The 26,179-nt window shown below is 41.7% G+C and overlaps 1 protein-coding gene across 1 annotated transcript in view; it reads right to left on the bottom strand.

The window, feature by feature from the left end:
- The window catches only part of THSD4 (thrombospondin type 1 domain containing 4), a 708,854-nt gene extending 699,276 nt beyond the window's left edge, over positions 1-9,578 (bottom strand). The window contains exon 1 of the mRNA XM_083183802.1: positions 9,255-9,578. The gene's annotated coding sequence lies outside the window, so the exon portion shown is untranslated. The remainder of the gene's footprint in view (positions 1-9,254) is intronic.
- Between the last annotated feature and the right edge of the window lie 16,601 nt (positions 9,579-26,179).

The following is a 26,179-nucleotide window of genomic DNA, read 5'->3' as shown; positions in this document are numbered from 1 at the left end:
TAGAGTTGAATGTGGTCTTATAAATGAAATATAAAATCCTATTGATAACATCGAACCTCATATGGAAATTATGATCACCCACTTCTCTCACTACTTCTTCCATTCCTTAACTCCCTTTCCAATCCCCCCCTTGTTTTGAGAAAGATAGAGGAAAATATATTATCCAGATGTAATAAACTGAGCCTCTTATATAACGACAAAATAGAAATAATATATATCAACCTACTATCAAAGTCAGAAAATATCATGGGATACGGAGTCCTCCTTTTTTAAAATAATAATTTTTCATAGCACTGTTTTTCACACTAAACATTAGTCTATCTATTCCCCCTTTTAGTAACATCTTCCCCTCTCCTCTCTGTCAGAAATTAGTGACATTCTCACCTCTAGAAAGGTAAACATCATTTAATACTATAATAAATGAATGTATAATAAAACTATCTGGGCGTTTATACTATTATATGAAATACACAAAGAGTTAAGACTTAGCCATTGTGCTCGAGATACATTGTGCAATTTTTTATTCTTTATTTATTGTTTTTACATTTTTATTATCATTCCTCCGTGGTGGAGAGCATGATGGGACATGTAGTCCAGGAATCTGACTAATACCTACACCCACTAATACAACGATATATGTATGATATTAATGAGAAATAATGATATCCTCTCATTCTGAGCTGATGTTGAAACCAAGTCCACTAATATGAATAGAATTATGTGTGTAAAACTGTATTAACATCATCTCCGAAAACGCAGATGCATTATGGGGATTGTAGTAACCCAGTGAGATATAATAACGCTAATATGGCCAATCTGTGACACCTACAAATAGCAATGAGAGTGAGCGCGACATCACTTCCGGAATAGGTGACTATGGGTAATGTAGTCACACTACTCCCAGAGATAGTAGAACAACCACCTGTATAAACGGAACGTCACTTCCGGTATGCGGAGGACGTTACCAGGGAGACAAATCAGGTAAAAATAGAAGTGCTCCCCCTTGCTTAAATAAAACTATGTATGAGGCTGCTGACTTATAGATCTACCTGGCGCTATGTACACAATAAGAACAGCATATGTGATGATCTTAATACTGAGTGAAACTGAACTGTGGCTATAAAATCCTCAGAAGCAGCTAGACAATTAGCTGCATAGACGGAACGTCACTTCCGGTACACGGAGGACGTTGCCATGGTGACACAATAAACACTAATGGAAGCGCTCCCACTCCTAGCTCTTTATTAAGAGATTCTTTCACATACATAATACGATTTGTGTCTGAAGTAGAAACTGACGAGTGCTAAAGAATTGAATCACCTTCCACTGATCATGTGATATGAGGTGAAGACAATAGTAATATAAAGTGATGTCATTGATTTGACCTGGAAGTGAACCCGAGAGGTCACTTATAACTATTTGATGTTTTTTATGATAAACAATGTGGTTTTTCATGTGGTATCAATATAGAATATACTTATGGTCTGTCTCCAATAGGTAGGAAATGTTTTACGTGCAATATTATGTAAGAAAAATGAGTGAATCAGAGAATATGCAAATGAATCCCATAATGCACTGGGTATAAATACAGGCCCAAATCCTTATAGTGGTATGCCTTGACAAAGCTAACGTTTGGACAGCGAAACGCGTTGGCCCCCCCTTGATACCAAGATCTCAATCTACACTTTGGAGGTTCCTGCTCAATCACCTGACCACCATCTTTCCCTAATAACATCTGGAAGTCCACGGCTTAATTCATCACCATCTTGGACGTCACCTGGATATCCGGCCACGAGGTTGAAGGTAGGCTCACATAACAACAGCCACTCCCTCGGTGAGCCCACAGGAATACAAATCGCCGTTACTCTGGACTCCGCCAATTCATATGGGACTACTTAGTGTGGACAGTGCGGGACTGTAATCCTCCACCCCGGACGGGGTTTAATTCCGACACGTGAGATCTGGTCACCTTTTATTGCCATTATTTCCAATGTCTATGTGCACATACCTTATTTGTGCCCATTTATGATACATATGCTATGGGATAACTAATGCTGCTATATATGTATATTTTTATTATTGTTTTTAATAAATTGTTGTCACCTTTTTGATATCTGATTCACTCATCTTTAATTGGTAGCGCTGCTTTTTGTGCTGTTTTTTCTTTAACCATAAAATCACTCATTGCAGATGCATGTTCAGTAAACATCTACCAATTTGCATACAATAGCTACTTTATGTCCTCTGCTGAATGAGCCTTAAGATGCAGGGGACTTTAAATTGTTGAACCAATAGAAAAATTGTGAAGGCTGAGAGGGGGTGGGCCTAACAGTGGAGAGCAGTCCTGGAAAGCTTGTTGACACCCCCTAAACCCCCCCCCATGACAGATTACACAGATTTACCCCAAAAGCCCAGTGACAGCTGGTCAGTTAGCCTCCAATCAACCCCCATCCCTTGGACCATGTTACAAACCCAACCATATCGAGTGACAGTGCACAGACAGCCACCCCTCACATCCCTTATAACCAGTGACAGCTTGCACCGACTTCTACAATCCCCCCCCACCCCCCACCCCCGGCCACAGTGGCAGCACGGACTTCCTTCCATACCCCCCCCCTTCCACCTCCCACCCCCTGTACACAGTTACAGCTTGGACAGCCCCCCTCCCCCAACTTCCCAACTGACCTGGTAAAAGCTTACACAGCTAGCCCCAGAAGGCTCCACCACCTAAGCCCACATTCAAGAGTCACAACAGTGGAGAAGGTTCAGAGGAGGAGCCAGTCAAAGCATCTTGGAAGAGTTCTTAGTGCTGATGACAGAGAGCTGCTGCATGACAGCAGCTCAGGAAGCCCTGAGCCATCGACAGGGAGACCTACCCCCTGGATCATCCTATGGACCCTCCACCACTGACAGGTTGCACACTACCCACCTCTCTCAGTGTCAGATATTGGGCCAGGTTCCTGCAGCGGGTGCCGGACGGGGTCCCGACAGTCGGGATCCCGACAGGGTCTCGACAGTCGGGATCCCGACAGGGTCCCGACAGTCGGGATCCCGACAGTCATTTACCCGACATCAGGATCCCTACTGTTAAAACACAGACAGATGGGTTCCCGACGGCCACCGGCTATTCTCCCTCATGGGGATCCACAACCCCCATAGAGGGAGAATAGAATAGGTGACGAGCATAGTGAGCCACCGTGCCTGCAGCGTGGTGAGCGCAGCGATCCCGCAAGGGGCTTTGTTGCACTCGCGTTGCACTCGCCATGCTGTCTGAGTCCGGCCAGTCGGGATCCCGACGTCGGGCTAATGACTGTTGGAACCCTATACCACACCCTCTTGCAGGTTGCGGCTGGAACTTGGTCCTGGTGAGTTCCAGAGTCCTGTGACCACCAGATTGCTCCTTTACAGTATCTTTCTACCCCTATACATCTGGGTCCGGAAACTTGGTGCAGGGCAAGCGGATCTCTAGCATCTTGGGGGGTATTGGGATTCTGTGTCCCTTGGCCAGTTATGGTGTGAGCCTTCTTGAGATAGGGATGCAGCGTGTTTGGGTGCAGGGAAAGCTGTGTGCCCTAGAGACTGGTAGAGACATACCTGATTCGGACTGTTATTGCTGTTCACCAAGCAGTTTGAGCACATGCAACTTTGCACAGAATACTAGGCTGAATACTTTGAATACATGCAGTGCTCACTTTGTAAATAATTTTTGTGCATCTAGAAACGTATTGAACACCCCTCCTATGTACTGCCAAGACATTCCATCACCTTAATACTGGTGCTATGAACTTTCCTACTGAAGAGGGACTTTTTATTCATGGTTCCTATTGGAATATTGACTTTCAAGAGCTCACATATTAATATCATACTTTATTTTACTTTTTGTTTTATAAATTAATTTGTATACAAATATGCCCTACAAAAACTATAGTGGCCTACAATATATTGCTTATATTAACAGTATTGTACAGTTTACAATATTATTTCAAACAATTAATGATAATATCAATGATTGCATTAATATTTGAGCTGCCCCACCCTTTATTCAGTTTTTGGGGGGGAGCTGAATAATTGCCACACACACATAACTGGGTTTTTCATACATTCTTCCATTCATCGTGATTATCATCATTTACTCCATACAGACTCCATATGGGACTTCAATTCAAGAGTTATTTGACACAAGGACAACTGCAAGGGTCATGTCGCATCACCATGTCCTGCCCACATCACTGGAGAAGCAAACTGGCTATTTTCAGTACTGGTCAGAGATCTTCAAAAATAGCAAAATGTGATTTTTACAGATATGCCTATGCCCATGCGTGAGGCCATAAACTGCGGTCGCATTGTACAAAAAAAAAAAAAAGTGACCTCAGTCTACGTCACAATGGGGATACAAAAGGTACTTATGTAATATCTGGGCTCCCGTTTTTCTTATGAGACCGCATCCCCTTGCGGGGCTCGCTGCGCTCGCCACGCTTCGGGCACGGTGGCTCGCTGCGCTCGCCACACTATATAAAATCAACTCCATGCGTAATTGGATAGTTGGGGTATGAAAAAATGGGGGTGCATTTAACATGGGAGCCCAGATAATACATAAGTACCATACAAAATCCTGGGTGTGACCCGGCCTGCAAGCGCTTTCTCACTAGCCACCTGACCCGGCATAACGGGCGGGTGGCGTAATCGGGAGGGGGGGGCCGGGGCAGCACTGGAAGATGTCAGCATCTTCCAGTGGCGCCTTTACAGTGCAGTGAATTGGACCAGAGTCACGTCTGCCCTGGACCTGCGAGTGTCCCCAGTCCAACCCTGGTTAAGACCCAGGTTGAAATCCCAGAACAATATTTCAGGACCCTTTCTCACTGACCAATTTCCCGGGTTGTTGCGCATTCATGTGCAATAACCCGGGAAATATTTGTCAGTGTGAAAGGGGTATTATTTATCTTGCAATTACAGTTAACTACACTTAATTAGTGCTAGAGAGTACTCCAGGAATCTCATTACAACATACAGCCATAGAGATCTCCTTGAACTGTAGCCATCATACTACTTCAGGAAACCTGACAATGGCTATTGCCTGTTAGACATGTAAGGCAGTCATAAGTGTAATATATATTGCAGTTGTGTGTGATAAGCTGGAGCTTACTTAGATCATATTCGCAAGGTCTCATTTGATGTGTCTATGAACACTTAAAAGGAACTTGGTTTTAGGAATTTCCTGTGTAAAACATAACACTTCTCAAGTGCAGTAACATGAGAAAATGTGTGCACAGATGCTGAATTTTGTAATGATATACGTAATGCTTGGCATAATTATATACAGCACGTATGTTTCATTCATTTTATCTGTTTGGGTTATGTCTTACTAAGGTTTGTCTTAAACTGCACCTGATGTGATCTAGGCTTCCGTGTCCTGCGGAACAGACCACACCTGACTAATAGAACTAATAATTAAGTCTCTATCAGGAGTGTATTCATTATTGCAGCACTACCACTATTATTATATCTTTGCTATGTACTAACCCTGGACTGCAGGGACAGCGGTCACGATAACCACTGAAAGTTGGTTTCCTAACATTTTGGAGCAGTCTTTCGCATTTGTAAACGATTCCTCCAAGATAATCTGACACTCAAGGGGTTATTTGTCAAACATTGGCAAGAAATAAATTTGTGAGAGATAAAATACCAGGCTTCTGCCTTATATGACAGTTACACTGCTTTCATACTACAAGCACAATCCCAGGTTATTGCATGTGAGGCAACCAAGAATTTTGCCTAGTGTGAAAACAAAAGAAAAGTGAAGCTGGGTACACATTAGGCAACATCGCAAACAATGCAACATTGTCAATGATATCCCCTGAACTGGCTGCTCTCCCTGACAAATGATATAGGGCCATATGTACTAAGCTTAAAATATGTGGAAAAAGTGGAGTGTGAGAAGCAACCAGCTCCTAAAGGTCACATCAGAATCAGCTTTATTGGCCAGGTATACTCGCGTATACTAGGAATTAGATTTGGATGTCTGCGCAACAGCCAGTTAGGGAACAGTACAGATATACATAACACATACAGGTATATCTTTAAAAAAGTCAGTCCACACAGTCTCAAGCGCTCTCCCCCTGCAGCTGCTGAATCCCAGGTGAAAATATTCAATCAATGATTATTTCAATGGACAATCTCTATGCAGAAACAGGGATTATCTGCAGCGCTGGGTTAATGTGCAATTCTTTATATGGGGTTCGCAGGTTTTCAAAATTAACAGATTGTTCCAGAAGTTTTTTCTTCTTTTACTTAAAAAAATGAAGCCAATATATATTGGAGCCCCACAGCATACATTTAAAGATCAGCGTCCCGGTGACCCTGCCAGACTGCGAGCGCAGGCAGGTGCTGGCTGGTGAGAGGAACGCAGGCTGTGTGTTCTTTTTGCTCTAAGGATTACCTGTCCCTATCTCCTACACACGAGGGAATACTTTATCCAAACACAGGGAAAACCCGAAGGGTCACCACAGTGGCAGTGTGGTGCCTGAAGGGAAGAGTACCAGTGAAGGAGCAGCATTTCATCCTGCTAAAGAAATCCCACTGAGAAACATCTAAGTGGTAGGAGATTCTGCCCCCGAGAGGTCCGGTGAGCCTATTTTAAAACTTTTTTCTGCAAGGAACAAGACTGTATACTGTGTTTTATATTTTGTATTTTTTGAAATTTTTTATTCATATCTTTGGGAAAAGTTTTTTACTTATATATTTGGCAAAAGTTTTTTTGCATATATATTAACTCCATACAGTAAATAAAAGTTTTTTTAAGTAAAAGAACAAAAAACTTCTGGAATAATCTGTTATTTTTGAAAACCTGCGAACCCCATATAAAGAATTGCACATTAACCCAGCGCTGCAGATAATCCCTGTTTCTGCATAGACATACAGGTATATGCTCGATGTGCCCTGGGGGTTATAGACGCAGGGAACATATATTCACTGAGCTGCACAGCGCCTAGGCAGCGCCACTGATCTCCGCAACAGCCAGGCAGTTAACAATGTAAGCAGGAACAGTACAGATACTGTATCACACATAGAACACATACCCACTGAGCTGCACAGTGCCTAGGCAGCGCCACTGGTCTCTGCAACAGCCAGGTAGGTAACAATGTAAGCAGAGACAGTATAGTTATCACACAGGGAACACATTGCTGCCGTGCTGCACAGCACCTAGGCAGCCATCAACGGCGTCACTGGTCATTAAAGCAGCCAAGTAGGTAACAATATAAGCAGAGACAGTACAGATATCACACAGGGGAAATTACATGACAATGGCAGTTAGGAGCTGATTGGTTGGTGGTTTATCACTTTTCAAGGCTTAGTAAATCTCACCCCATAGTGCATACGAATAAAAAATGTTACGAACAATATCGTTCAGTGGCCACATCCAGTCACATGCCATTGTTGAAAATATAGTCAGTATTCTAGTGCATTTACAGACAACAGAGTGGGCTGCTAATGACACGTGAGTGTGAATCAATATTAAAAAAAGTAATCAATAACAATATAGCTATAGTGCATATCATTAGCAAAATAGTCTAATGTGTATCCAGCCTAAAGGTGTGTACACACGATGCAATTTGGTCGCTGAGCGATTTTGCCTTAACATTGCTCAGCGACCAAATAACTCAGTGCACCGTTTTCACCAGCGACCAGCGTTTTTGACCCATACTCCTTTAGCCATAGCATGCTCCTGCCACCAGTGACTATAAAGGGCTGGTGCGGGAGTGCACTCCTGGCAATTTGGGGCAATAAGATTGCAGGCAATATATTGCTCAGCAATCATATTGCTCAGTGTCCCGTTTTTATCTGCGACCAGAGATGGTCGCAAATGAAAATGTCACACTACCGGGAGAAGAGGCAGGGGAAGTCGCTGGTCGGAGGTGGAGCATGCTCCTCCGACCAGTGACCATTCAGGGGCTGAAAACGGGAGCGCGCACTCGGCGACTTATCGCCGGTGCACACTCCCATCGCTGGCAATATGGTCCCTCAGGGACCATCGTCCCAGTGTGTACGCACCTTAAAAACATGGGCAATATGGTCGCTCAGCAACCATTTAGACAGTGATACTGTCTAATATCTACCCGTGTGTACAGGGCTTAGGTCACCAGTTCACAGCGCTGCTCCCAACAAGGGTCACAGAGAGGAGACCCAGGAATTTTTGCCAACTTGCTAGACCAAAATTCCGGGATCACATGCCAGACAGCAGCATTAGGAGCTGCTTGTTGGTACTTTTTTCTGTCACAATTTTATCTCTCTCCAAACTTTGAAAATGTAGCCAATTTACATTTATTCAGTCTCCAATGGCGGTCTTGAATAATTAAACCAAAATATCAGCTTTCATCCAATATGTGTAAACACCAGAATTCCATTTTCTTATTTTAAAAAGCAGGTGTAAGTTCTTCAAAACTTTATTAAATGAGATCATTTTGTTGCCACTTACTGTACCTGCAGCTCCCAGGACCATATACATAGGTGATCCTACTGTACAGGGATGAAGCCCTGAATCACTGCCTGGAAAAAGTACCTTTCTCTATCATTACATTCTTTCACTTTCTGTAAACACTACATTTCCCGTCACTCGTGTTTCCTTGGCTTTTATGCCTCATTTACAACAACACTTGTTGGCAGATTAAAATAAGAATAACAAAAAAAAAAAAAATTTAAATTAAAATAGAAATATACAGACTCGCAGCGTTCTGCAGACAGCTGTTTAATCTGTGGATTTATCACTCTGCTCATGAGCCCTTGAGCAACACAACTCGCCTTTACCTGCATGTGTCAGGAGGAAGAGAGGACAGGTAACAACACCCCACAGTCATCAAAGGGATTTACAATATCAGCACACACAAAGGCTTCAACACTACTGGAGTTCCTTCAGATCCAGAGGGGCCATGGTGGTCTGCCTCCACCTACCTGACAGGTGCTCCCTAAGATTCCAATGTGCTGTTTCATAGTCATAAATCGTGCAACACATTTCTGCTGTTTAATACTAAAACACAATTCTATTGCAGTATATATAAATCACAGGCACATTCAAATGATCAAAATGTGCAATAAGTTAAACATGTATAAAATGTGAAGCACTATATGGATGTGACACATGATAACAGATGAGCACTTTGTATCATTAAAAAATAAAAATAAACATAACAGACACCTTCATAGTAGCAGCATTGCACAGATGCAATCCCACATCAGCCTGTGTCCCACACTTTGCTTACCTGGATATCTGAATCCTAAGAGTCTCCAGGTCTCTTCCCACAGTCCAGGTTCCCAAAATGGTTTAAAAAAAAATATCCTACAAGTGATTACTACTATCCAAGCACACTCAGGTTCTCCAGTGATTGAAAATCAACAGCAACAAAAATAAAAAATGAAAATCAACACAGTTCCTCCAACGGAGGAGATCTGATACAGCGGAAAGTGCATGCAGGTTCACTCCAGTTCCTTGGCAACTCCACGCTGTGGGAAAGGGGGAAGCTTCTCTCCATGCAGCTCCGTCCCACGAGTGCTGCACTACTTGTTTTATTTGGGACATGCACTGTCAACTGCAGTGTAGACCGGAGCGGAGACTGCGCTCTCTACTGCCACCTGCTGGTCAAACAGTGGGAGGGAAAGGAAGAAAAGTAACATTGTATTCTGTTGTGAAGTCTGTGTGCTTAGGACTTTGCAACTGTAGTGGAACTACAAGTGCTATTTTTAAATAACAGGACACTGAAATATAAATGGAAGTTTGACCAAGTGATTACAAGGTAGAATATTTTGGAAATAATTGACAGTTTTTATGGGGCCTATTTACAGTATCAATGATTTTATTCATAAAAGTATAGAAACTGCAGTTTCTGTGTATTCGTTCTATGTACTAACAGCCACATGCTGGAGATTTTGGAAAGCTTACTAGCACTGCAATTTAAGTGCAGTCCCCATTATTTTCAATGAGGATTACACTCATACCTCCCAACATGACCCTCTCCAGGAGGGGTGCCGGACAGGTTCCCGACAATCTTTTACCTGACGTCGGGATCCCGACTGTCAAAATGCCGACAGCCGGGTGCCCGACGGCCACCCGCTATTTTCCCTCGTGGGGGTCCACGACCCCCATAGATGGAGAATAGAATAGGTAGCTCGCGTAGCGAGCCACCGTGCCCGCAGCGTGGCGAGCGCAGCGTGCCCGCAAGGGGCTTTTTTGCGCTCGCCATGCTGTCTGACTCTGGGCAGTCGGGATCCTGACGTCGGGATAATGACTGTCGGAGTCCCATACCACACCCCTCCAGGAGGGACACAATGCTCTGTTTCTGGACTTCCCTGGCAATGTATGATTGCGGTCACCTGTGGTGAAGCACTTGTCTTATCAATTAACCTGTTTAAAACAGGTGATGGCAATCATACATTAAGAGGGAAGTCCAGGAACAGAGCATTGTGTCCCTCCTGGAGAGGGTCATGTTGGGAGGTATGCAGTCTGACCCCTATGTACCAAACCCTACCTCCCAACATGACCCCTTCCAGGAGGACACAGTGCTGTGTTACTGGACTTCCCTGGTAATGTATGATTTCCATCACCTGTGGTGAAACAGCCTTCTCATCAAATAACTAGCTCACCACAGGTGATGGCAATCCCACATTACCAGGGAAGTCCAGAAGCAGAGCATTTTGTACCTATTGGCATGGGTATGAGAACTCCTCCAAAATGCCAGGGAAGTTATGGGGCCCATACATCTACAGATCGATTGTCAGATTGGGCTGATTGGAACAAAAACCTGGTAGTATCTGAATGACAGCTTTTGGCAGTTTTCCAGCATTTCTAAGCAAATGGTCAACTGTAATTTGCTCTCATCCATTACCAGGATTTTGTTCCAACCAGACAGATCTGACAATCGATCTGTAGATGTATGGGCCCCATAACTTCCCTGGCATTTTGGACTAATGAGGGAGATTGCTGCTACTGCAGGGAGTCTCCTGCAGAATGCAGGAGGGTAGGTAACTATGTTACATGGTATCACTGTTAGGATAAGTAAATTTAAACACCTATTTTTCAGAGACATGAGTTTGGTTTTGTCTACATTGAAAATCTGTTGAAGAATAATAATAATAATACATTTATTTGATAGGCATCACAAGGTGTTCAGTGTTGTGGTGTGCAAGAGGTAGCAAAAAAATGCTATTATTATACTACACATAAACAGTAAGCATCACAGGAGGACAAAAACATTTATGCTTTATATAGGTACAAAATTTCTATCTCCACCTATCAGTGATATAAATTTTGAAATGACAGCAATTTATCAATAGCAGATCCCCATGACAGCTGAGGAAATCCTCGTATTGCTCCTGGCAATACTGGCTGGCAGCAGTAGGAGTATTTAAGCTGGATACACCCCTACAGATTTATCTGCCCAATCTGCCTGGGGGGAACAATATTCTGGAAGTGTATGGGAGCAAATGATAATCAACAATTTTATATAACAAAGTTATCCAAGCATTTTTTTTTGTCTGTTTTTCAGCATTTGGGAGCAAATTACATACTTGCCTACCTGAGCTTCTCCATGAGGAAGAAAATGCTCTGTTCCTGGACTTCCCTGGTAATGTATGATTGCCATTTCCTATGATAAAACACCTTTCTTATCAATTAACCTGCTCACTACAGGTGATAACAATCATAAATTACATTTTTGTTCCCACCAGACAGATTGGACAGATAAATCTGTTGGTGTGTAACCAGCTTTAGACTTCCATTTCTAATTTAATGAAATATGATAAAGAGTTCAGTGGTTGAAGTGGGCCCATATACAACGGTATTCCATACTGCAACATCTACTGCTTCAGCTGTATCATATAGCATTCACTTACATTTTCTTTACCAATCACTACAATCACTCAAATACTGTGGTTTATAAAACAAACAAAAAGTTGATAAAAATGATTTAAAAAGTTATTGTGAATCTGGACACTAGTGGGAGCCACTAGTGGAATTGTCAGTAAAGTGCTAGACCAAGGGTGGCCAAATTAGGTCCTTCTCAAGGACAAATAATATGTCTACACCACCTGTGGGTCTTTCTAAAATGTTTTAGTTAAATAAAGAACCACCTGTGAAGCTCCTATAATAATACATATGTGCTCCAGCTGGCATATCTGCAAAACATGAACTGTTAAGGACAGAGTTTGGACACCCCTGCACTGAACCATGTATAATATGAATATACAAACTGTAATGAAACTTATCAAAATCTCATCTGATGATATTGAGCTGAGTGTAGGACAGGGAGGAAAAAAAGACGAAATTAAGCTGAGCACAGATTTAAACCCTCTAAGGACCATCCAGCAATCAGTGTCCTCACAGATCAGTCAGGATGAGCACAGAGAGGTATTTAAGCTTCTCCAGTGAAATAGAGTCTGAGCACAGCTGGAGAGGGAAAGCTTGGAAAGAGAATATGATGAAAATAGAGCATGTTGGTAAGTAGAGGGAACCAGAGGATGAGAGAGCTGCAGACAGAGCAGTGTGACGGAAAGTGTTTATAGGCCTGATTCAGTAAAGGTGCGTACACACCGGCTATAATCGCTGGCAATATGGTCGCTGAGCAACCATATTGCCAGCGATTGGAGTGTGCACCGGGGATAATTCGCCGGGTGCGCGCTCCCGTTTTTAGCCCCCCTTATGATCGCAGGTCGCAGCTGATTCCCTCTACGGCTCCCTTGGCATAGGTTCTTTTTCATCAGCGACCATCGCTTTTCGCTGATGAACAGGAGACACTGAGCAATATATCTCCTCCGTGTGTACATAGCTTATGAGTTGTTATTTTGCTAAACTTATGCCGTTGTCCTTACTGCCCCCCATAAAGTGCAGCATCGCTACCCCCTGTTGCTCCATGTACTGCTGTCGCATTTTACGCAACACGACTGCAGTGCACAGCTTCATGCATGCAATTTTTGTTAATGTGCCTCAGCTAATAAATTAGCCACATAGTGTGGTAGCAGACAGTCTGAGGGCGCTGGAGAGAGGCAGAATGCTGCAAAAAATGTCATTTAAAGGCACATTAAAGAATAAATAGTAAAACTTAAAAATAGTTCATAATTCTGCATCCCAGAAAACCATAACTATGAGAGTACGGGACAGGTGGCAGATCTAATATGCTAAATGTATTTCTAAAAAGCTGTTCCTAGATTGTAAGCAGCATTTTACTGGTTACATTTATCTGACATGTAGCCAAAAACTCATTTTCAGTTAAGCACCTGATTTTTTAAAATATGTATATCTTAAAATAAATGGATAGTGTGTATGCTCAATATTGTTAACAATGCACGCTCCCGCATATGGTTAACGACCAACACCACCCCCTCCTATCATCTGTGCATGCTGCTCAATCTGTATTGTCAGCGACTGTATGCAGAGCTGATCCCGGTGACATCATTGAAAAATATTGGTAACTGATTTTGGTTGACCAGTGGCTCTGCCAATGTTAACTATTTATGGTGCCCCTAGTTATCTAGTTTATATGGGGCTTGGCAATGCCAAACAGCAAAGATACTCGATTATCTGATCAGTAACTGCAGAGTACAATACATAGCTGCCTACCCTCCTGCATTCTGCAGGAGACTCCCTGAAATAGCAGCAATCTTTCTCTCTCCCTCATTAGTCTAGCAATCTCCCTCATTTCACCTAGCTCACAATATGTACACTTTTGGGGGGAAAAGGAATGAGAAATAGATACATTTACATTGAATTGTCAGCGCCATTTCACAGCATTGGTGATAAAAAACAATGGGGCAGATGTATTAAGCCTTAACAAGAGATAAATTCAAGTGTGATAAGGAGAGATAAATGTCCAGCCAATCACCTCCTTACTGACTTTTTTTCAAACACAGCCTGTAACATGGCAGTTAGCAGGTGATTGGCTGGATGTTTATCTCTCCTTATCACCCTTGGATTTATCTCTTGCTAAGGCTTAATACATCTGCCCCAATGATCCATATGGCTACATGCATGTCTTGTGGATGTAATCAGTGGCGGATTCAGGGGTGGCACCTGGGCATGTGCCCCCCCTGTCATTTAATTTTGTAGCTGAGGACCAGGGCTTTCCAACGAGCCCAGCCCCGTGTCTCTAGCCCCCCCGGGAACCAGAGATATCGCCTGGCAAAGCTGTAACGTTTTTTCCCCATAGGATAATATGGGACCCGTCAATTCCGACCCCCTTGTCTCATGTAAATTGTTCAGTTGGTTCCGAAGATATAGCCGGGGGGGAGGGGTGGTTTTCTCTCCCCCTCACACCAAAAAAATGCAGGGACTAGGCTGGTGTAAAAGGGGCCAACTTGGGAATGCATTTTCTGGTGTTAAAGGGGTATTATTTCAAATAGCCGGGACCTGCAGTGCTCTGAATACAGCCAGGCTCTACCACTGTCAGTGGCTATCACTTCTGCCTGGCGGCGGCTGTTCCCCATTTCCCACGAGCATGTATTCCCCCTTGGCAATGAGCATGTAATCCCACATGGCAATGAGCATGGAACCCTTGGCAATGAGCATGTTGATAAGCAGCACTTATGTAGCATACTTTTTAATAGGCATTATGGTGTTTGGCATAATACATAATGGACATAATGGCGTGTAACTTAAAGTGTAATGGACATTATGGTGTAAATGTTTAATGCGCGCCTTTGGTGGACAATGTCCCTGTTTATGAAGCGTATTGTGAATTTTGGCTTAAACTGTGTGGCATTATGTTAATTCTGGCTCAATCCGTGTGGCATTATGTGAATTTTGGCTCAATCCATGTGGCATTATGTGAATTTTGTCTCAATCCGTGTGGCATTTTATGAATTTGGCTCAATCCATGTGGCATTAAGTGAATTTTGGCTCAATCCATGTGGCATTATGTGAATTTTGGCTCATTCCATTTGGCATCATGTGTAAGGGGCAAGTATAATGGGGTCCAGTATTTTGTTGCATAATGTGTAGAAGTTGTATATGGTGTTGTACACTACACTCAAGGACACGCCCCGTGTTGAGTGGCTACACCCCTTTTCCGGAGCACGCTTTCGGCGCGCGCACAACTACATCCTTCACTTTTGTCGCCATTGTGGGCCTGCATACTTTAAATGCCAGGGTCTATTTTTAATCCCATTCCCAACCTCTCTCTGCCGCTCTCTTAGCATGTACACTGGCACCACTAACACTGCCCCTCCCCCACCTAAACCCTCTTTTATCATGGTGCCCCCCTGTCATTTTATCCTGGATCCGCCCCTGGATGTAATCAGTTATGCAACCCAGATTTTGAAAGAATGTGCATAATTAATTATAACCCATTTTGTTTTTATTTGTGTTTTTTTTTTTAATGGTAATTCATACATTTTTTTTTTTCTGTAAATCAGTTTTCTTTTTTGAAATTGATAATGGGGATTCAGTAATTTAGACCTGATTGCTACTGTGCGATTTTGCATTGATCAGATAGTCACCACCCACACAGAGTGACAGCCCGTCTGCTAAAGTCTTGCGAAAATATTACTGATTGTCATCTTGCAGCAAATCCATTCACAACTCGCTCGCCATTGAGTGTGTTCAATTTGTGCAAAAACAGTCACCCTTCCACAACTGGCTGATCAAGGCCAGAGCTGACGTCACACACCCTCCCTGAAAACTCATGGCCACACCTGCATTTTTTGTGACACTACCAAAAAACAGATGATTACCACCCCGAACACCGCTTCCTGTCATTCAAGTTGCAAGAGGATTGCAATTAGATTCTTTGTAGTAGTTTTTTTTTTTGCTGTTTGTTCATACGCCTGCACAGTCATTCGATAACAGATCACTTGTAAATTCACACAACAGTGATCAGCTCTGAATAACCCCCATTTTTCTCTGTATATCAATTTAAAATGACATTGACTGCTCTGTCTAAATTATTGTAATAAAAATGATTTAAATTCTGTAGTAAAATGCTTACTGATATATGAGCTCCAGCTTGTGATTCAAACAAATATGGAAGCATTTTCTCTAACATGTTACGCATATTCATTGCACGCATTCATTGTGTGGGAAACCAGGCAAGGATGCATGTGTTGTGTGGGTCTCGCTGTACGCTTTCTACATAGGGTCACTGGTAGTGTACGGAATTGTCAGAGCTTTAACTCACTAGGATGTCAGACTAGACTCTGCCTCCAGGCTCAGCCCAAACATGTGAGAGCACGAAGTGTGTAAAGCCCCAGAGATTTACTCAGGGATGTGATTAAAGCGCTGAAATTAAACCAGATTTAAGTCATTTGATTTATTTTACCTTTTACATTGTAATCATATGGGGTTTATAATTGGAAGAGGGCTATATGTCATTTTCTCCTGCATACAAAAAAATGTGATAAAATACAGCATTTAAACCTCTATTTTAAATGCAGCATGGGGATACCAGCGGATAACGTAAATAGTGACAATAGTAAAAACTTCAAATTAATGGTATAATAGATTGGGAGTCTTGGAAACCAAGTAAAAAATTATGATGACAATAATAAAAATATAATTATAATAACTCATGATTTCATATACTGTGTATTTCATTAACCTTCATGCACACTACATAGGTATGGGGATCATGACACCATGGGCCAGATGCACCAAGCTATAGAAAGTGATAAACCAGCCAATCAGCCCCAAACTTCCATTTTTCCCCATATTTTGGATCTACCTCATTTACTATCGACATGAACATCTATTTTAACCTGTGGCGAACAAAACTAACCACCATGCCCATTGCGTGGCGAGAGAGGCAAGCCTGTGAGGGTAGTAGTTTCCACTGATGTTGGTCCGATAACAGGAAATATACTACATTTGGGACAAAATAACCCAAAAACCATGTGTTGACCATTTTCATGTTGTCCTCTTGAACCTGTCGATTTTTTTTAATTTTTTTTGTACCTGTCAACATTTCATCTAGTGAGCTTTCTTTTGTACCTATAGACCTAATGCATGTCAACTATATGGTGTCTACCAGTGGCGGCTTCAGAGGTGGTGCTCAATTAGGGTAGCCACACCCACTGACAGTAAGTCAGTTTGGAATGACAGTTGGTGGCAGTTTCTCCCTGATCTGAATTTTGAACTGTGCTGCCACCCCACCTCTGGAGATACCACTGTTGTCAGCTAAATGACTGTCTACCTAGGTATTGTCAATCTATTTATCCACACACTACATGCTTACAGTCAGTAAGTCCTCCTGGCCACTTAGGTGTTGAAACGCATTGGCCAGGAGGACTTACTGACAGACTCAATTGATCCAGGTGATTTCCTGTGAAGTATTCTGTGGATGCCTGGGTACTATTACATCTTATGCTTCACATGTCTACCTTTTATGTGTTTACAATACCACTGGGGGAGTTTCTAACCTTTATACAGGTTGAGTATCCCATATCCGAGTATCCCATATCCGAGTATCCCGTATCCGAATTATTCCGAAAACCATACATTCCAGAAAGTGAAAAAAAAAATTTTTTTGTTAAAAACTCAATGGGGACATTTGTAACAGCACTACTGAGGACATGATATGTAACTGGCACTATATATGTACAAGAACATGATTGCTTGGCATTCAAATCAATATCTGAGATACAGTAGTACACAAACTTTTTTCATGTTCTTGAAACCTTGTTTTTTGAACAAATAAAATATATTTGTGTGCATTTCATGTGTTTGATGTATTTATACAACATAAATGCAAGATACAGATGTAGCAGGCCTTATCCTTGCTGGCGATCTGCCAGCAGCACGGCGCCTCTATCTGACTGAGACGCGCGTGCGTCCCCCACGCACGCGCGTCTCAGTATCCGGGCGGCAAGGAGGACGCAATACTGTCCGCCTCCCGCTCGACAGGGCTGGGGGGGACCTTTGGCCACTGTGGGGGGGTGCGGTCACCCCGTGCGCGCGCGTCCCCTTCCGACATACAGATGGCGGCGGGGCAGGGGATGGCGACGCCATCGCCATCCCCTGCAAAGATGAATCCCGCTACATCTGTACTTCAAAATACATAATTGAAATATTAAAATATTCTGAAATACGGAATAATCCGTTATCCAAAATTCTCCTGGTCCCGAGCATTTTGGATACGGGATACTCAACCTGTATTTAATAATTGTATCACACTATTTGGAGCCTTTAAACATTTTATGGGGGCATTTAGGGGGCTCCCCCTTCATGACATATGTCTTAGTTATTAGTGTAGACCACAAGTTCTCAAAGTCGGTCCTCAGGATCCCAAACAGTGCATGTTTTGCAGGTCTCCTCACAGAATCAAGTGAAATAATAATTTAAATGTGTCAGTCAGTAATGAGGGCACCTGTCGAGTGACCTGGAAAACGTGAATTGTGTGGGGTCCTGATGACTGAAATTGAGAACCACTGGTGTAAATCATATCTTATGTTACGATGCCACTGATGCATACAAACTACTGTGAAAATATTATCTATGTATAACAATATTACACTTTTATATATTTTTCTGCAAAATTTTTTGGAAAACTATATATGGTGAGACTTTTGGGTTAAGCACATACACCATAACAATATAATTATTTAGAGCAGGGGTGGGGAACCTCAGGCCCAGGTGCCGTATGCGGCCCCCATAGCCGATCTGAGTGGCCTGCCCACCCACCCGGCGGCTTTGCCAGGAGTCAAGTACAGGGGAATTCTCGCAAGAGGTCGGTAGTTCTCGCGCGATTCCTCTTCATCAACAGCAGCCGGAGACTTTCAGTCCTATTCAGCGGCAGCCGCCGGAGTGTGGGACGGCTGCAGCCGGACAATTTGTAAGAGAATTTTTTACATATGGCCCCCGAAGGATTTTTTTTTACCCATACAAATGGCCCTTGGCACAAAAAAGGTTCCCCACCCCTGGAACGCCTGGTGACCCCTTGGTTTTTCTATGACTTTCAATATTGTTTATTAGACACATGTTATTTGAAATGAAAATGTCTCCCAGTGTGTGCTACAGTATGTCTTTTCAATTATTCTTAATGACCCTTAATATATATACTTTAAAGATTTATCTAGATAAGATAAACCTTGTAACAGTATTTGACAAATGGAAATACAAGTGAAACTTCTTTGTTTATTGATTTCATTACATTTCTCTATGTGGTTTATATAATTTACTTAAAAAGGACCCTGGGTCTCTGACCATATGGATCTGCTTAAACAAAAATTCACCTCAACAATGTACAGTCAACAATTGTTCATGGTTCTTAACATGGAAAATATAGCAGAATGAAAAGTAGGTCTATGGGGTGTTTTTTGACACTGGCACAATTATTACCATTTTAGCTATATACAGTACTAAAACATCTAATTTACAGTTGTAGAATGGATATGCTTATAACGTGCAGTTTATTAGCTTTCATTTGAGGGCATTCTCATCCAAGTAGGAGTAAACATGCCCATACACTACTGTGATGTCTCGCAGCAGTGTACGGACATCCGACAGCCTGCGAGCCGCCGGGACCTTTCCGTTGTGATGGATCGCATGCATCCCTGGTTCCCGCCCGCCTCACCGCCAGGGGGAACGGGTGGTCGGACGGCCCGGTTCATAAATTGCATCTGTTTAACATCTAGTCCTCTTTTTATAAGGGTCCAAAAGTAATTGGACAAATGATTAAAAGGGCGGAACTCAGAGGTTTTTACAAAAGAGGCATTCAGCTGGTCACTCCCCTCTGTGGCCTTCGGCCACCCTCGGGCACTCCCCCAGAAGTTTGGGGCAGCTCGGGAACACTCGGGCTTTCGTATGTTCGGGCGTCTGAGCACATGAACACCTAAGCACACCTGACTGACCACATGGGGCCGCTGCTGCTCAGTGCTTCTGGCTGCAGCACTACCTACAGAAGGTTCTGGCTGCAGCAAGAGTGGTGGGTTATCCTGGGGCAGTCAACAGTTCATGCATAGTTCTTAAGATGGAAAATATAGAAGAATGAAAAGTAGGTCTATATATTTTTTCTTCAACACAATTTTTATCGTTATGATGCCTCAGAAAAACAAGCCACTCAAGGGGTTAAAAAACCTATGAGCTCGACCAGCATCACACACTGCAGCCAGACTCGCAACATATTACATCCTACCCATAAGCTGAGAGAGCTCTCAGCCAATCACTGACTGCCCATTCATTTGTATGGGTATTTTTTTTTCCTATGTGCACCCGGCTTCACCTATCCGGCTCTCTGGTCCCCTCGCCACATTCACCGCCAACTGCCTCTCTGTGTCCCCTCCCGGCTCTCCACGAAGCCTTTACGAAACTTCTCCTTCCTGAGAAAATGTGTCCATAGTAGTGATAAGATACCCTGATAGTGGGACAGGTAGACCATGTGTTAAAATAACATACTGTAACACATTAATCAATTTTGGGATTGAGAGAGAGTCACTCCCACTTGTGGGGGTTGTGGAGAAGCTGGTAGAGTTTAGGAGGTTACATTTACTAAAGCTTCTGAAAATGATAAGAGATAATGATGACCATAGCATCCAATCAGATTATGTCTAGTATTTCTCTATTGCAACCTAGAAAATGATATAATCTGATTGGTTGCTATGGGCAACATCACTGTTTTTCATTTTTAGAAGCTTTAGTGAATTGACTCCTTCTCTTCAGGGAAGTGACCAAGAGAAGTCATCTTTTATTGTCCATCTCTTCCATGGCAGAAATTAGGTTAGATATACTGTACAACCTCTCTAGTAAATGTTCCGGCTGATGGGACCGCATCACCCAGAAGGGGAGGGGGAGCATAAAAGTAGCAAACAGGACACACACAGTGTATCAACACAGGCTTGCTTCACTTGCCACGCTTCAGGCCCAGTGGCTTGCTCCACCACGCCTTGCTAATTGTGAAATTGGTGTTCCACTGACCTTGCCATTGCGCCAGCCAGCCCATTGGTCTGCCTGTCTGTTCAAAGAGAACACTGAATGCAGCTGCAGCAGTCTGTCTCTCCAGCAGAGGTCACACTGCTGTGTGCTTTCCTTTCTTTCTTTCTTTCTTTCTTTCTTTCTTTCTTTCTTTCTTTCTTTCTTTCTTTCTTTCTTTCTGTGAAACTACATCTACTGTTGGCAGCAAGTGAAACTAAATCTACATCTACTAGCTTTTGAAGCATTCGCTTCGAGCGGGCACACTATTATATAATATCAACAAACTTTTTACCCATATTAAAACCTAATGTGGTATTAGAACCATGTCGCAAAATGAGAGGATAAGAGGGCTATACTAATGTCAGAAAAGTATTTTGCAGAGTACTATATCCATCTACATGCCTTATTTTAAAGCATCCTCTGACTCCCATTTATTTTAAGTAAAGCTGAAACAAAATGACTTTATTAATCATTGTGACTTGACAGGTAAACTAGAAAGACTTTAGCCCATTATGTAACATTATATAAAACTAGAAACAGATCATTTATTGCATGATGCTTTTTTGTTGCTATTTTACTGGAGACGTTATTTGATTTGAAGAGGTAAATCAGTAAGAAAATGTGAATATTGTATGTATGTTTTATTTGGGATCACATTAAGCACAGCTGAATTCAATTTTGTTGCATGAGCTAATTCACCGTTATGGTCTTTTATATGTGATGCAATTACATTGAGAATGGCTAAGCAATGGCTTAAAGCACCCATTATATAACAAACAGGAATTTTATTTATTTCCCTCTGATTTAAAATGATAATACACAGATGATGAATGATCCTCCTTCTACACATCTTATATACTACAAATAAGAAAGAACAATTACTGTATTTTTATTTAACTTATGCTATTAGCCCCAATTTTTCATTTCAAAGTAATAGGATAATAAAGTAAAGTTTATTATGTAAGTTTACAGTAACTTTGCACAAAAAACGTAATTCTGCATCACTTCGAAATGAGTCCGGTTGATTAAACTGGGGGACTCCAAAAGCAAAAAAACTTTATCTACTCAATAAAATAACTATATAAAATGAAACAAGTATAAATGACAAAAAAGATACAGTAGCAGGTACAGATGTAGCTGTGGTCATTGTTTCCACGATTCAGTTTCCCCTGCCTACGTGGCCCACCAAAGATGCACCCATGGCAAGGAATCGCGACGATGCAACAGCAACGATCAATGCTTTTTTATGAAGCGTGGAAGCAAATTAGAAATGTATCCAAATGGCGACGAGATTGTGGCAATCGAGAGGGGACTCATATGTGGCGATTGGCACAGCTACAATGAGCGGGGTTACATCTGTAGGTGTGTTCACAAGGGTCTCTTCTGATCTCCGAGAATCTGTCCAAAAAAAGATCCTGTGTCAGATATGCCTGACTCTGAGATATTTGCTCTACCTTTATTTCTATGCACACTCCTGGTGCAGGGGAGGGATGAAAAGCAGAGTTATATTCACAAAAAGTGGGGGCTTGAGGGTTGAACCAGTCAGTCTGTCCATGAGCGTACTGTGGTAGTTTTTTAATAATTCTCCATAGTAGGTTAAATAGATGTAAACTCCACAGAGTAAGGGACTAATGTGATGGGCTCAATACTTTCTGTAAAGTGCTGTGTAATATGTAGGCATTGTATAATTAACAGTTAAAATCTAAATTAAGATTTGTTGTATAACATATGGTACTAATAAGAAGAGCCTTATTTTGTATCTAATGATAGGATCTTTTGCTAAGTCTAATATACATATATGAAGCCCAGTCTACTATGCAGTGTACCTGGAACTGGTGCCCAGTCCAGTGTATTCACCTTGTACAATGGTCTCAAAACTTTGTGGCGCATTAAAAAGAACAGCAATAATTTTAGGTAGTAAAAAAAGTATATACGCAATACATTTTGATACCTTAGGAAAGTTTTTGTCAGTGAAAAGGTGATATCTGAGGTAGAGTTCTGCATAAATAATAATGTAATAGTGGTTCAATATCATACTTTGTAGATTAGAATACAGTACTACTGAGGATGTTTCATAGTTTGGCCTTAGGTTTGATAGTGGAATTGTCCAAAATCCAGCCTCAAGGATAGTAAATGCTATTGTGTTGTGTCACATGAACATGTTTTAATTTAGTGTTCATTCTAACACCTGCTATTTTTGAAAACCCATGCAGTTCCTCTTCCCTGCCTGGGGTGTCGCTGTCTGCTGTGGTGTTTCTAGCACAGGTCTGGTTTGCATATCAGTGGTGAAATACAGACCACACTGTGCTAGAAGCACTACAGCAGACAGCGACACCCCAGGCAGGGAAGAGGAACTGCATGGGTTTTCAAGGATAGCGGGTGCTAGAATGAACACTATAATTGTTATGTGGAATAGCCATATACTATCATAGCAAACATTCTTTCCCAAGCATTACTGGGGTTTTTTTTGTTTGTTTGTTTGTTTGTTTGTTTGTTTGTTTTTTTGATGAATGTAACAATTATGCATTTGTAATTTGAGGATGATACATGTACTTTATTTTATTATTTAATGATATTTGAACTATAAAAAATTCTAATGTTGCAAGAGGAATTAAAGAAGAAGAGAAGATGTACAAAGGTAAATGACTAATTGGCTCATAAGTAGCTAGTCTAGATGCTACACTGATAAGTAATTATTAGAGCAGGATGCATTAAGCATCGTATTTTAAATGGGATGCAGCCTGTCACTCATTGCATGCATATCGGTATTTACTTACTCTCAGAGGGCACTGCAAATAGATGGCCATAAGCTTCTATTGGGTAACGCCATCTACATGGTACAATTATTGTATACAATTTGGACTAGATCGCATCGTATCGCATCCGTTTTGCAATGCAATGAGATGAGGTCTAGTACAAAACGTATGTGCAGCACATACGTTTTGAGCTGTGCGATGAGATGTGTAATGGGAGTGCGCATTTCATCGCACCCAGCAATTGTCCCGTGTATGGGCACCTTTAACCATCTGGTTCAAGCTCTGGAAATATATTACATCCCAAATCTTCAAAAATTATGGAAGTTTGACTGCAAAATACAGGTTTAAAATTGCAATGTGTGAACACAAGAAGCTGCATCCTGCTAAACAGCTATTGTTCAACTGCATCCTGCTAAAACGCAATATGTGGCCACAGCCTTGTATGGCAGCTAGGAGCTGATTGGCATGTACTTTATCGATCTCCACTTTATTACTCTCTAGCGCTTAGTACACATAGTAGTATTTATTGACTACATTCTATAAAATGATGAGTAGAACTTGACTGATTGATATCCCCATTGTTTGTAACGGTGACTCTTATTTCCACATAACTCCCAAAGGATAATATGCGTAGGAAACAGGCCCCACCCCATATTACCTAATATTGACCTATTTTATTCAGACCAAGCACCCTAACTGTGTATACACTATCAGCCAGATGTATCAAACTTCAAAAAGTGATAAATGGAGAGTGATAGACAGCCAGCCAATCAGTTCCTACCTGTCATGTTATAGGCTGGGTTCAGAAAATGACAGGTATTAGCTGATTGGCTGGTTGTTTTTCACTCTCCACTTTATCACTTTTTGAAGCTTGATACATCTGGCCCTATATCTTTTAGCTGAAGAACCTTGGGATGGTTCCATGTAAATTAAGTCTGTTTGGATGTGAATTACGTGGTGTTCTAGCTAGCAATTTCTTATATAAATACAGTATATATTTTAAATATAACTTTATTTAAATTGAAAAAAAATGTAAAAATTAGAATGTATTTACTAATGTAAAGCAGCTTCCTTGTCTTTAGTATGTTGATGTCAATGACAATATATGAAGAGAACAATAATAAAGCAATGTCATGTGCAAGTTATTAGAAATCATATAAACAAAGCACAATAATCCGGCTCCATGACTTGTTTAGACACATCACGGAAAGAGGGAGTGCAAATGGTAACAATTGTAATGTGCACTTGTGAGGATGCTGGAGGGACACATGGAGTAAATATTTTCAGATCGGAATGCCGCACTTTGCGTAACTGTATACAATTGTAATGGTTAGGAGTCAATATTAACCACAATGTGCACTGTGTCCTGAAAATGATGCAGGTCACTAAATCAAATGTGCTACACATCTGGGACTGTTTACTAGCAGGAAGTGTGATGAGGTACAGTCTGCCCTAGGAGGATTTATTATGTGCTTGTGACATAGTAAGTAACAACTACTTCACTGTCAAGTGATGCACTCAGTCCAGCCTAACAACTGGTGGTTTTCCAATCCAAAATCACAGAACGCCATAGGACCACACCCGGCTCTTCGTTCCATTATATATATATATATATATATAATGTGTTATATTTGAAGGAATTAAATACTGCAGCATTGTGGTTATTTTTGTTAGGACAAGTTGTTCAGTCTTATGGAGATATCCAGTTTTTCTTATCAGGTTTAGCACCTGAATACAGAATATCTGTCGTTTTTGGAATGTTTGGATCCCTTTCAGTACAAGTCGAAGCCAGGTACTTATCTATAGCAAAATGTGCAAATGAAAAGTAGCCCAGGATGTGCTGATAATCACAATGAAATGAAGTGGCTGAGCCAAGTTCAGTTTGAAATGTAACACAATATTCATTATAAAGGTAGTGGGAGTACATTAATAATAGCAGATGCCATTACATTCTTTCATGTGCAGCCCATTTCATAGGATTATCAGGAGAGGTTAGAACAAGAGTTGGTCTTATCATGGTAAGAGGCAGATGTGGAATTTTTGTATGTTCCAAGTCTTGCCCAGCACATGATATACTGATATGTACAGTGATGTGTGTAATGCAGGTCTTTAGTTTAAGTGTGTGTGTGTGTTGACACAGCTTATTCCTGCATATATATCTATAGCACCTGTTGCACAGTACTGTGTGCAGTTCTGGAGTCCCTCTCTCCATAAAGTCACATGCTGTATAATATAATTTCTAGCTTAGCTACTACCACGGTATATTAACAAAATCAGGAGACATTCTGTAAACATGTGCAGGATCAGAGGAGAAACAGTGATGTGATGGAATATTCAAATACTGTAATTCAAAGTGTTAACTTGGGCACTAGTGCCATAAACCTGCCTATCCCATCATCTTACAGGGTGGCTTTAGGACGATGATGTACATACTGTATAATGCCACGCCTCAGATGAGAAGTGTCAGTGTTTTGTCATTACTCATGTCATCCTGTGGGTACATAATTTGACATCAATTCCCAACAATATCATTATGAGCAGC

This window comes from Crinia signifera, chromosome 4, assembly GCF_055691185.1.
Source record: "Crinia signifera chromosome 4, ASM5569118v1, whole genome shotgun sequence".
In the NCBI taxonomy this organism is placed as follows: Eukaryota; Metazoa; Chordata; class Amphibia; order Anura; family Myobatrachidae; genus Crinia; species Crinia signifera.
This window is presented reverse-complemented; position numbering and strand designations above follow the sequence as displayed.